This window comes from Ictidomys tridecemlineatus, chromosome 8 (genome assembly GCF_052094955.1).
Source record: "Ictidomys tridecemlineatus isolate mIctTri1 chromosome 8, mIctTri1.hap1, whole genome shotgun sequence".
NCBI classification, from domain to species: domain Eukaryota; kingdom Metazoa; phylum Chordata; class Mammalia; order Rodentia; family Sciuridae; genus Ictidomys; species Ictidomys tridecemlineatus.
The window spans coordinates 22,009,634-22,023,372 of NC_135484.1; the positions used below are offsets into that span (position 1 = coordinate 22,009,634).

At 41.8% G+C, this 13,739-nt stretch overlaps 1 pseudogene; it reads right to left on the bottom strand.

Annotated features, from left to right (window-relative positions):
• Positions 1–11,503: 11,503 nt before the first annotated feature.
• On the bottom strand, positions 11,504–13,112 carry LOC101962323 (large ribosomal subunit protein eL33 pseudogene; annotated as a pseudogene).
• Positions 13,113–13,739: the final 627 nt, after the last annotated feature.

Consider the following 13,739-nt stretch of genomic DNA (forward strand, 5'->3'; position numbering starts at 1 on the left):
CCTGCTTTTTAAGTGGATTTTTACCTGGCTAACCCTGTGTCTCCATGACTCCCAAGGAGGCTCTAGGTTGCTGTTTGACAAAGGCTGTCCTCTTGACCAAACTTGAGTCAAGCTCCATGCCCTCAACCTTCAGCCATGGCCAGCTGCCCCTCACTGGGCCTGCATAGTCCAGTCCATCATTAGCAGGAATCCTGCTAACACAGAGAGAATCTCTAACCCTCAATATCATATTCTATTTCTCATCCCCTGCCTGATGGGAAAGTCCTTGGCTTGCCTTCAGCAAGAATCCTAAATTGGTTTGGCAAGAACTCTCCTACCCTTAATGTCGCCCCTTTCCACCCACTGATCCCCTCATCCCCTTGTTGGTTATCAGTCTCCACTTCTGTATTTAGGGTTGAGCCCAGTCTTTCTCCTCTATTGTGCTGTTCTCGACACCAACCACTATAATCCTGAATAAAATTTTCCTTTCCATTTTCACAAGTGTCAGAATATTTTTTCCTTCCATACGTTGAACATGAACCTGAGAATCTAGAACAAGAATCCACAAAGTGTGGCTGATGGGCCAAATTCAGCCCCATATCTGTTTTCATACCACTCGTGAGTTAAAACATATTTTTACTTTTCTATGGTGGGGGAGTGTTAAAATAATACTTATTGACCCAAGAATCTTACATGAAAATAAAATTTCAATGTTCATATCATTGGATCACAGCCAGCCCTTTTTTTCCATATTGTCTATAGTTGCTTTAGTGCTACAATGACAGAGTGGAAAGTGGTGACAACCATGTGGCTCAAAAAGCCTATTTAGTGTCTGTTCTTTAAGAATATTCACTGCCCACTGGCCTAAAGTAGGTAGAGGGATGAACGTGACTCTCTGAGGTCCTCATTCAAATTCTGTGACTTTGGAAGAGAATAATGTTCAGCTTTGCTTTGGCATTGTGATTTTTTTAAAAAAATTTTTTGGTTTATAAATGTAGATGAAAGATTTAAGACACTAAAATATTGTGGCTTGGGATATTTTTATTTATGTACATTTTAAGAGAGGCAAGGGAAAAAGGTAATTTGCCATTTTATTTGGGTTTATGATATATGATGCATTTATTTATGATCATATTTAAAATGTTGTCAAATATTTATCCTCTGTAAAAACAGTTACTATAATGTCAGAAATTTATTGGACGCCTTAAAAAACCCGGAACATAAACAGAAACCATCTCCATACCATCCTCATTACTACTTTCCCCAATTTTCTCTGCAATGGGTTTGCTCATGCTCTGATGCTAGAACACACACAATTGATTTGCAGGAAAGACAATAAGAAGAAAAGAACAGAAAACTTATTAGGTCTTTAATTTCTCCCCTAGCACTGAATTCAGGACAAAGCCTTCAGATGTATGATAGCCAAATGCAATGTCTAGATGCTAGGGGTAGGGAGCTTTGGGATTTGGAAAGGTCAGTGAGAGGATAAGAGGTCACGTATGCAGTGAGAGTGGTAGGAAGAAGCACGATGTGAAGACAGGGAAGGGACATAGGGCCCTGTTGTCATAATACACACACTTCAGAGGATAGTCCATCTTCATTCTCTTCTGATGTTTGCTTCCCGGGGTACACCAGGTTTGGGTGGAGTATTGACAGGGACGGAGCTTCTGGACACTCTGGTCACTGAGCCTAGGAGACAGGAACTAGACATCACAAGGTAGGATTTGAGCTGTGGGGAGCGAGTGTGTCAGTGATAGAAGGTAATGTTTACCTAGCGCTAGTACCTAATGTGTACCAAGCCCTGTTCATATATACCTCCCTAATTCATTAAGTCCCAGGTTTTTAATTCTGGGAATATTTCAACAAAGTCGACCAAAGTACATTAAAATAGGTTGGGAATCCTAATTTAGAGCTTGTATGTATCATATTAATATTATAATTTTATGCATGTTCTCAGATAATTATATATTATGTACTATATTTAAGTTTTTATAGGTGTTTTATTTGGCTGTTTTCCAGATATGACCAAAAGACCTGGCAAGAGCAATTAGAGGAGGAAAAGTTTATTGAAGTCCTCTTTGTCCCTAGATGGCCAACTCCATTCCTCCAGACCCGAGGTGATGCAAAACATCATGGTGAAAGGGTGTGTTGGAACAAAGCAGCTCAGGACATTACCAGGAAGGAGAGGAGCTCCCCTCATCACAGACAAATATAAACCCCAAGGGCACACCCTCATCTACTCAGTTGCTCCATTCACACCCTACCTGCCTACAATTACCACCCAGTTAATCCCCATCAGGCAATTAATTCACTGATTAGGTTAAGGCTCTCATAACTCAATCATTTCACTTCTAAATCCTCTTGTATTGTCTCACACATGAGCTTTTGAGGCTTCCCTCATATCTAGACCATAACAATAGGTGTTTCACATCTGGGAAAATGAAAATGAATTAGTCCTTTTAATATCCCTATGAGTAAGAACTGTTATCTTCATTTTATATCCAGGAAACTGAGGCACAGGGAGACTGAGTAACTTGTCCAAGGTCACAGAGTGCTAAGTGAGTCAATCAGAATGAATTATGTTATACCAATATAACAACCCTCAAGTCTTAGTGACTTGGAAGAAAAGATTATTTCTCTTAAGTTTCACTTCTTGTTCCTTTCTGGACAGGTCAAGGGGCCTAGACTAAAGGAAATGCTATGTGGAAACTGCTCACTGGCTAGAAAAGAGAACATGGGTGAATGATGCTCTGTGTCTTAGGAACAGGGCTTCGTAAACTCTGATGTGCATAGGAATCTCCTGGGAGCTTATTGAATACATGTTCTATTCAGGAGATCTTAGAGAGTCATGCTCAACTTTATGGTAGCCAGGTTGTGCAATCTACCATCTCCATCAGGAGGAAGAGAGTTGGAGTATTTTTGAATATCTCCAATGCAGGAGAAAAACCTGTGACATGAGGATGTGAATTCTACCAGGCTGGCCCAAGTTCACACTAGTCATCATCCTATGCAGTCATGGGAACTGGTCCATTCTTTATCAGGAAAAGGCAGCACAATGGCACCAGGCCCTAGGTAGGCAGCCTGTTGGGCCAGTTACAACTGACTTCTGTGACCCTGGCACTGGTTGATCCAAGCAACATAGTATCCAAGCCAGGTGTTTTTAACAGCTCTATGAAATGTTTTAATTCATTTTTATTTTAATAAAGCACCAATATCTATAAATTATTATTATTTCTAAATTGAAACCATACCTTAGGGTCAATTCAACTCTTCCCCTATACTCTCTCTTCTCTAAACATCTACCTTGCTTTCCTATTCTGGAGAAGGCCTGGGGTTAAAAGCAGTCTCCAGGGAATTGTGCATGATCCTGGTTGTGCCCAGGGGTGTATGTCTGCGATGTATATCATGCCTTGTGTATGTTTGCTGTAAAGTGCTTGTCAGGGACAGCCCCAGGCTTGCAGTCAGCATAATAAACTTGATTTCCGGATGGTTTGGCAGAGAAATATGCAGGTATGAGCCTGCAACCTATAACCATAAACTGGGAAATTCTGATATCACCATAAATCATTAAGTAGCATAGATGTGAGTGGTGGATCCCAGGCCAATTTTGTTGAAGTCTTTAAATAGAGTAAAGTGGACATGGTTTCTTTGAGAGGGGTACCAAATGAATATCACACCTCTTTTGACCTTCTAATGCCCAGTGAGCCCCTGTTCTCAGTCCTACAATTGCCCATTTTGCTGTTGGTTCTCACGTCGGAGTGCAGAGAAACCATTAGATACATGGGATTAAGAAAATCTTCTGTTTACCTTATGAAAAACCTGATCTTCTGATGATACTTAGAATGAAAGGAGATTGTTCTTCATTTGGAGGGAAAAAAAAAACTCCCCAAAGAGATAAATAGCTCTATATTTCAGTTTTACATAATAATTAGAGTGAGATAAGATTTCAGAATTAACCCACAGCACTAGTTGAGTCAGTCAGCACTTTTGCTAAATGTGAAAGAGAAAATTTTAGCTAAATGTGAAGGAGAAAATTTAGCTAAATGTAAAGGCCTTTGCTGCCTTTCTTTTGGAAAATCAAGTTTGCCATGTTGAAAAATGCTTCCACTTCTATCCATTTGTCCTATCATTAATCATAGGACGAGCTGGTTAGGTTTGGGTTGTTTCTCCAGAGACAGTTTTGTCAAATAATGCTCATAGTTTAGTTAAAATATGCAGATAAATGCAAAGTTAATAGTTAAGGGAAAATAATAAAAAGCATTGCTATTTCCATCAATTACTTAGGTCAAAACCTACAATATGACTTTTGTAAATTAATGGAACAGACAGAATTGTACTGTGTGATCATGCTAATCCTAGAAAGTATTACCAATTGGCTGTTAGCATCCCTTAATCCATTAGTAATCCTGACTTTGCAGGAAAATGCTTTCCTCTTTAGATCCAGCCTGTGCTGGCATTGGTAAAAAGTCATTTCCCTTCCATGATGTTTCTGTATTGGAGGCCTAAATAAATTAAGGATGTCTGATTTTTATGTCAGCAATGTTACCATCATGATTCAAATGCTAAACACTTTCAGGAGAGATTCAATTTCCTCTTGACCTGAGAGGAACCCCATTTTCTTGGTGATGAGCACTCTGGCAGGATGCCGGAAGCCCAGCAGCTCCTTCCAGGGTGAATCTGCTCTTCTGGCTGGTAAGCCTGGTGTGTCCCCAGCGTGCTTCTATCCCAAGCACATTTATCACCGTCACGAACCTCACTTGTGTTGCTGCTCCCTTCAAAGTCCTGCAATCTCTACGAGCTCTTTCCCAACGACTCCAGCCCACAATGATCATTTTCTTCAAAACACCTACTTAGTGTCACATGGTTTAATACTCAATTGGTCTCTAATTATAGTGATCAGATGGTAAGCTCCTCAAAAGCCAGGGTTTAGCTCAGTGCTAGGCCCAGGGGCAGATTCAATGCTTGCTGAGTGATGGATTTGCAATTCTGGATGTTTTTCCAGTCAGCAGGATAAATGGGTGAATTAGCACTGCCGTGGGGACTGTCATGGATTCCTGAGCAAGCCTCTGTCCACTGTCACTTCTGCAACATTGCCAGACGGCTGGGCCGCCGAAGTAGCGCAACTTAGATTCTAGATGTTATCCTCCAGTTCATTTCTGCTCATTGGAAACCCACATTTTGAACTTGGGCTTATAATCTCCCATTCTCGGGTTTGAAAGTTAAGGTGAACAACGTACAAGGGCGGAGGGCTACCAATGTTTCTGCCTGCTCTGCTAGAAGCTAACTTTCCCCTGGAGGTATAAAAAAAAAATAAAGAGAGGACACATGGCATATTTAACAGCAAGTCAAGTGCTGTGTAGAGATTTATATGACTCTTGCTAGATTAGTCCAGAAGCTGGGTTAATATTTTAATCATATTCTCTTGACAGGAAAAGGCAGCTGGTGAAATTGTTGGAGGTGACATGCCAATCTACATAGAAACCAAGTGTGGCTTGGAGACCACCGTGGAAATAATAACTCCAGTCATTAAGTGGAGAATGAAAGGGAGAAAGAAACCAGATAGGTTTTCCAGGATCAAGAAGTTATTTTTATTATAAACTAACCTTAGGAGACCACAGAACTTTATTATTATTTTAACATTTAAATTCGAATACTGACGGCATTATCTCTTCACGGTGATTACTCTTGGCAACAGCCAGTTAGTGATGAGGGCAATAGAACATCCTTCATCTTTGTTTTCTAAATTGCCATTTGATCCACGTCTGTAAGCTCCCGTTGTGTAGGCAAAGCATAGCAAGAACACATGGCACAATTGGGGTCTCCATGCAGGCTTGCTCTGTCCTGTGAAGACTCCCCAAGGCCTAAATTCTAAAGGTTGGCACAAATTCACTGGCATCATTTCCTGGAAAGAAAAGGACTTAGTTCCCCTGCAGACCTGGACAACACCAAATCTTTACAGTGGTCGCTAGCAATAAGGGTCTGGATTATAACATATGTGGGGCTCTGGGAAATGCTGTCCTTTGCTTGGGAACTAGCATAGGTGGAAATGGATGCTTGTATTTTTAATTGGGAATTTGTTTGTGCTTCTGAATTTTATGGGATTAAGGTAGGGGCTGTGATATTTTCATGTGCTCTGTTGACCCTTGGGTGTTGTAGACAAGAGGGAAATGAATGTCTCAGGACAGAAATAGTCCCTGGCTGGAGGTGCTAAGGCTCTACTCCAACTACATTGGCAGTGCCCACGGTGCATCTGCTCGAGTAGGACCCCAGATTCCACCCACACCCCCAAATACCATCCCTTCTGCCTGTAAGCAAGCCAGTAAAGGGAAATAGTAAAGGGTAGAACTTTGGACTGAGATTTCTTTGTGGGAGCAGCAGATTGAATTGATAATGGGAGAAAGTTTTGTATTGTTAACTTTTATAAGGTGGCAGTAATTTCAGGAATTTTATAGTGTTGGCATATGACTTGGGCCTTATTTTCGTCTGGTGCTCATTGTTCACCCTGTTTGGTTGGGTAGCATTGGCTGAGCAGGACTGAAGATGAGGAAGAGAATTGTGATTGACTTTGGCATTGGCATTCACGAAAGCCCTGAGGGATGAAACAGGCATCTCTTTGACTTCTAGAGGTCAGGAAGGAAGAGAGGGAAGAAGCCACCCAGGAGGTGGCTTCATGGAGAAGAGAATGAGAACTTAGGCTTCTCCTCTATCTGAGGAGGACACCCATTCTCAGGGTAGACTGGTTCTGTGGTTGATTTCACTAAGTTAATAATAGAGAAATAGGGGGAAAAAAAGAAAGAAAGAACATTGGTGTCCAGGGGAAGGAGAATCTGCCCATGCCCTTGGTTGATTAGGAGAAGGTCATTTGATCTGTCTGTGTGTCACAGGCAGACCTACAGTATAAAGCTGCAAGGCACTTCGAAAACTTTTCTCCTAAGAGGCTGGGTGAGTGACTTAGAAGTAGCAAAGAAACATGGCTCTTGGCAGCCATCCAAAGTCCTGACCCTCTTCTTCTCCTTCATAGGTGTGGCCTTTCCCCACACTGGAGCATGAAATCTGAGACTTGGTTTTTGATTCATATCTGGGATGGCTATAGGTGATTCAGTGCTCATGACCTGTTTGGAAGCAAGGCATCTTAGGGTCAGCTGACGCAGATATCCATGTGGTCCCCAGAATCTAGCTCAAATAGAAATGGAGTGGAGAGAACGCAGACTCTCTGTTAGAATAAGTAGGAATAGCTAATATTTATTGACTGTTTATTGTGTGTCAGGCACAGCTCTAAGGAGCTTTGCAGCTGTAATTTTATATGATCCCTGAACAGCCTTAGGAGGTTACTGTTCTTATCCCCACTTAAGGAATGAGGTAATAGAGGTTTATAAAGTTTAACTTGCACAAAATCACAGAGGGGCAGAACCAGAATTTAAACTTTAGGTCTCCCATTTCTTACCCATTATACTAGATGACTCCAAGATTTACAAATAGGAAAAGAACAGAGGCTGGTAATGAACATTGTTCCCTGCCCAGCCCCTTCACGGCAGTAGAACCCACAGCTTAGGTTTATTCATGAGGCTAGCCTTTGGCTTCTCTCAGTGGACTGTGAATTTGAATCTATTTACTTGTGTATGTGCGTGCGTGTGTGTTTGTGTGTGTGTGTGTGTGTGTGTTGGTTTTGCTTTTTAAAATTTTAGCAAAATAAATATTCTAGGAAAAGAAGAACTGTTTAACTTACAAGGATATTTAGAAGCTTAAAAAATGCAATTGGATCATCATTTTGGACCTTTACAAAAACTAAAATTGCCTGGTTCTATAAAACTTGTCAATGAAATGTATTATTCAGGATTTACAGATGAATTTCCAATACTTTTGCCTCTTCTGAAATTGGTTCTCTTAAAGAACAACACATGTTAGCATTGTTGTTATTGTTATTAGGGACTTGGTGAAATGATTCCCATGTATTTTCCCACTTAAATTGATACATGTATGATAGGTATTACCATTGTTATGGTATATATATATATATATATATATATATATATATGGGGTGTCCCCTAAAAGCTCATGTGTGATACAGGGCAAGAACTTTCAGAGGTGAAATGATTAGATAAGAGGGGTGTAACCTAATCAGTGGATTACTCCTCTGGTGTGGGTTAATAAAGTGGTAATCAAAGGCAGGTAGGGTGTGCTTGAAGGAGGTAAGTCACAGGGAGTGTTCCTTAAGGATTTCTATTTTGTCCTGGGTGAGTGGTGCTCTTTCTCCTTCCTGGTTGCCATGTCCTGAGGTGCTTTCCTCCACTGTGCTCTTCTGTCGTGATACTCTGCCTCATCTCACATCCAGCGCTCAGACCACGGACTGAACCTCTGAAACGCTGAGCCAAAATCAGCTCTTTCTCTTCTAAAATGTTCTTGTCAGGTCTTTTGGTCCCAGTGATGCAAAACAACCATCACTTATCAATAATCTATTGTCATAGCCCTATAGCATAAGAAAAAGATTAATGAAACCTCAGTGACATACAAAAATAACTACTTACTGCTTCTTCATCTGGCACAACAGCTAAATGGATCTGCTGATCTTGGCTGGCCATGGACAGCTGGGCTCACTGGAGGCTGATGGAGCCTGGCTCTGGTTGGCCTGAAGGGAGCAAATCAGCTTCACGTGTCTCTCATTCTCCACCAGCAGGTCTGGTTATGTTCTGGGGACAATTGCAGAGCTCCGATCACAACTCTGAATAAGCCTAATTAAATCCATTTTAATCTTTCTGCTTGCAACGTATCTGTTTATAGCTTATTGGCCAAAGAAAGTCACATGGTAAAGAATAAAAATGTGGGGGAGCACCTTAATGTACTCCCGCCCTTGGGAAACTGCTGGAAAACAGCCCAGCAAAAGGAATGGATACAGGGAATGGTAATCTATGACACGTTCTCAGTTTACAGGTAGAGAAACTGAGGTCCACATAGTCAAGTGGCCTAGGGTCACATAAATATGAAGTGACCGAGCTGGAATTTGAACCTGTACTTGTCTTTCCTCCAAGCTGGAGTTCTTAATGATGAGTCGAAAAGGCAAGATTTAGAAACAAGCTCTGCCTCCAACTCCTTTCCAGATCTGAACAATCCTTTAACTCCCTTTTTGTTCATCTTCACCAGTGAAGACAAAATGCAGCTGTTGACATTAGGTAATGTGAATGCTGCCAGGAGTAATTAATATTAGCAAATTCTCTGAAATAATGCTAGGTATTATGATCAAATATCCAGACTTTTAAATTACTTCCTGGCTTAATCTACATTTTGTATTCTTTCAGATCTCTATCACTTGCTAGAGATTAGAAATTTAGTACGTATAAAAATCTTGTAATACTCTTCACTCCCCCACCCTCCAATTATCCTGCAGTGCCCCAATCTGCCTCTTTTGGCAGTAACTATGATTTAAAATAATGCCTTGTACAAATCACTCTCTAAGAAAACCATAGTAACATCTTTAAGGCTGTCTAGAAAGCTGTACACTTAAACAATGGACAATTGTGTGCTCTAAATTGCTAGAAAAAATCTTGTCTTGCCAGATGTGGTGGCACATACCTGTAAATTCTGGCAACTCAGGAAGCTGAGGCAGGAGGATTGCAAGTGCAAGGCCAGACTGGGCAATTGAATGTCTCAAAATAAAAGCCAAACAGGGTGTAACCCAGTGGGAGAGTACCCCTGGGTTAAATCCCCAGTACCACAAAAATAAAAAAGAAAGAAAGAAAAGAAAAGAAAATGCAGTCTTTATGTCAAATGCCCTTTCAACACATGTCTAGTTTGACTTCATGACTGCTTGCTATTGTTATGGTTTGGATATGAAGTATCCACCCCCACCAAAACTCATGCACTGAATGAAGTCTTCCTCCCCATTGCAGTGATGTTCAGAGGCGGGGCTTCTGGGAAGCGATTGGATCATGAGGGCTCTGACCTCATCAGTGGGCGGTGGAGTGGACTGAGAATTGGTAAGAACCATAGGCATGTGGGGCAGAGTTCGAGGAAGTAGGTCACGGGAGGCATGCCCTTGGGGATTATATCTTGCTCCTCCCCCTCCCCACTCTCCTTCCTGGCTGCCATGCATTGAGCAGCTTTCCTCTGCCACTCCCTTCTTCCATGATGTTTCTGTCTTGAGCCAGTCACGGAGTGAAATCTCTGAAACCATGAACCAAAATAAACTTTTCCTCCTTTAAATTGCTTATGTCCAGTAATTTGGTCTTAGTGACCTAGAGCTGACTGACAGACTAGTGTGTGTGTGTGTGTGTGTGTGTGTGTGTGTGTTGTGTGTGGTGCTGGGGATTAAATCCAGGGGTGCTCTACCACTGAACTACATCCTTAGCTCTTTTTATTTTGAGACAGGGTTTTGCTAAGTTGATGAGGCTGGCCTTGAACTTGTGATCCTCCTGTCTCAGCCTCCTGAGTCACTGGGGTGATAGGCAGGCACTACTGTGCTGGCCCCTATTGTTATTCTTTTTGATAAATCAGACCCTAGAAGCAAAAGAGCATAAAGAGGGGGCACCTTCAGACACATTGCTTGCCCAAAATGCATTCCTTAAGAAGAAATTTCATGGTGCACCCTTTGTCCCATGTCCCTCTGGTCCTGTCCTGGACCATTAACAGCAGAACAAAGACAACCCCTTGGTTCTCAGGAATGGACATATTTGTAGAGCTCAAGGACCACTGAGTGTCCCTCAGTCTTTGATAATGTCCATCCACAGGAAGAGTGTTGGGCATCACTTTTGAAATATGGAGTTAGGGAGAGAGAATTTGAAGGAGAAAGGGGGAAATTGGAGAGAAAAGATAAAGATGAAAGGACATTGCCTCTGGGATGAGGAGAGAGAACAAAGCTGATGGATTCCAGCCAATATGCAAATGATGCAGGCCGACTGAAAAACTCAATTGTGCTTCCTTGTGAACATCAACACTTGGGAAACCTGAGCATGTGCTGAATCTCCTCCAGCAAGCTCCCCCACTCCGCATGGTTCGGACCTGCTCTCTCCTGGACTGTGCACTCGGGAGGCGCAGGGACTGAGCATGTCTTGACTGGTGTTATCATCACAAGGTCACCTAATGTGTTGTGCTTGGCGTGTGCTAAATAAACGTTGATCAGCCGAATGGACCAGTAGCTAACTAGTACTTCTGGAGCATTCGTCTCACGAAAGCTCAGGATTGCTTTTATCTTGTATGACCAGAAAACTTAAGGCCGGAATGAAATAAAATATAACTCCAGTATTTAATTAAGTCCCAAAGGAGAAGTTTCTCATGATAGAGGAGAGGAAGGGAAGAAATATCACCATAAAGTGAAGCAAGAAAGATCACCATAAAGTGAAGTGCCTGTCTTCTCCAGGTAGCTCTGGTTTTGATCCTATCACATGACCCAACCGCAGCTCCCCATGTATATAACAGGAATAACACGTGAGGTGCTATATATGAGAAGGCTTCCGAAATAAAAGTTCCAAATTAAAGCCAGGTACCATCATTATGTAAGACCCAAGTTAAACTGGAGAGTAACTCCAGATAACTCAGGAAAGTTGTACTAGAGCCAGAACAAGTAGCATACATATAAATATTTTTACAAGAGCACAAATCCAGTTTTATTTATTTTTTAGTTCAAATCCTTGAGCAGTACAGCCTCACATGGATTGTGTGCCCAATGGCCTTAACAGAAAGGCTGCTTCTGAACTTGGCATGAACCATACCACTGTTTCCATGGGTACGAGTTACCTTTCCACAGATTACTCTGGTTTTCTCCGATTTGCCACCAGGACTCACGCTGTTGTTTTCTGTTTTCTACACATAAGAACATATCTTGCCCAAGTAGAATTCAGTTTCATCTCTGTCATAAACCCTTAGATTTTTAGAAGAGCTGTGTACGCCCTTTAGTCCTGAAGATCTTGCTTACAGCCAACAAAAATGGCCTTGCACCCCAGCCTTCCAGATAGATTTTTCTTTTTCCTCTCTCTCTCTCTCTCTCTCTCTCTCTCTCTCTCTCTCTCTCTCTCTCTCTCTCTCTCTCTCGTACTGGGGATTGAACCCAGTGGATCTTAACTACCCTTTTTAATTTTTTATTTGAGACAGGGTTTTGCTAGGTTGCTGAGGGCCTTGCTAAATTGCTAAAGTTGGCCTCAAACTTTTGATCCTCCTGCCTCAGCCTCTTGAGTCCCTGTGATTATAGGCATGCACCATCACATTTGGCAGTTAGATTTTTCTTTTAGAAGTCCTATTTCCTCAGCTGTCAGGGTCCCAGCATCATCAGTTCCACATTTCCATTCCATTCTCCCTTTTCCCAGAATTCCTATAAATCATGGGCTGGAAGAGTCTCTGGGATGAACTGGTGCCTGACTGGAGTAAACCAAGTAGTGTATTTTTTAATCTTTTGTTTGTTTTCAATGCCTGATACCAGGCATTGAACTCAGGGGCACTTGACCACTGAGCCACATCCCCAGCCCTATTTTATATTTTATTTAGAGACAGGGTCGTGCTGAGTTTCTTAGCACCTCGTTTTTGCTGAGGTTGACTTTTTTTTTTTTTTTTACCCAGTAAGGCTGACTTTTTAATCTTATGTACAACTCCAGTACCTCACATACTAAGTACATGGTCAATAGTGGCACCTTTATGGCATCAATGAATGATCCTCACTATAAACATAGAATACAAAAGTAATCCCAGATAATTATTCTAGTCCTTTTGTTTTGCAATTGAAGATTTTCATGTATTTTGTTACCATGCAGTTTTAGAAACTACATAAATTAATAAACAGTTGAATTGTTCAAAACTACTTGTTGCTGAAACTCTAATGGAGGCAGTACTATATGTAGAGTCAGTGAAAATTTATAGCCTGACTAGGATGTATTTCATTTATGTAAGGGATTTAGTTATAAGGCTAAAGAAACTTCCAACCTCACAAGATCTCATTAGCCACTCCTCAAATTAAACGTTAATAACAGGCCATAGAAGAGTCTTGGTTAAGTGCTTTTGGATGTAAGGGCTGGTCAATTTCAGAGGAAAGAATGTGTGGTTTTCAGAAATGAAGGGAATGTAGAAAAGCCAAGCCCAGGGAAGACAAGCTCCTGTACCTGCAGGATGTAGGGGCAGGACACGGAGTGAGGTCCGCCAGGCTCTGGAGCCATCGTGACTACCTTTATCCTTTTCCTCCTTGGGTCACTCCATTCTTGATTCACAGAGCTGGGAGGGAAAGCCCAGTTGGCACAGCTGGGAACCCAGACTCACTCCCTGGTCAAGGAAGGGTAGCAAGAAAGAGCTGCATGACTGGGGACCACATGTTCCCCAGAGTCCAGCAGGATGCAACTGTGAGATGCAGGGAATCCCACCAGCAGTTAGCATGCTGAGAGTTCCAAGAAGGGAACCTTGGTGCACCCTCAGGGGATCAGGATAGACATTTAAGAGTGAGTATGAATGAGATCAATGAAGAAGAACAGACTTCAGACAGCCTTACATGAGGAGCAAGGCTTCGAGTTAGGGTTGAACCAGACATGTCCACCAGAGGAGACAGAGAAGAAGGGTATTTAAAGATCCTAGTAGGAAATGAAGGTAGACACCAGGTTCAAAGCATACACCAATAACCCGGGCAGGGAAACAGTAAATATACCGGACAAAATATACATCCTGAGAAGGCAAGAGGGACACCTGTGTATTTTTTAAAGAAAATCAGAAAAGTAAAGGACACATTCTGGACATGAGATTGAGAATCCAACTGAAGAATGAGTCTCAAAGATGAACGAGGTCCCAGCTTGCAC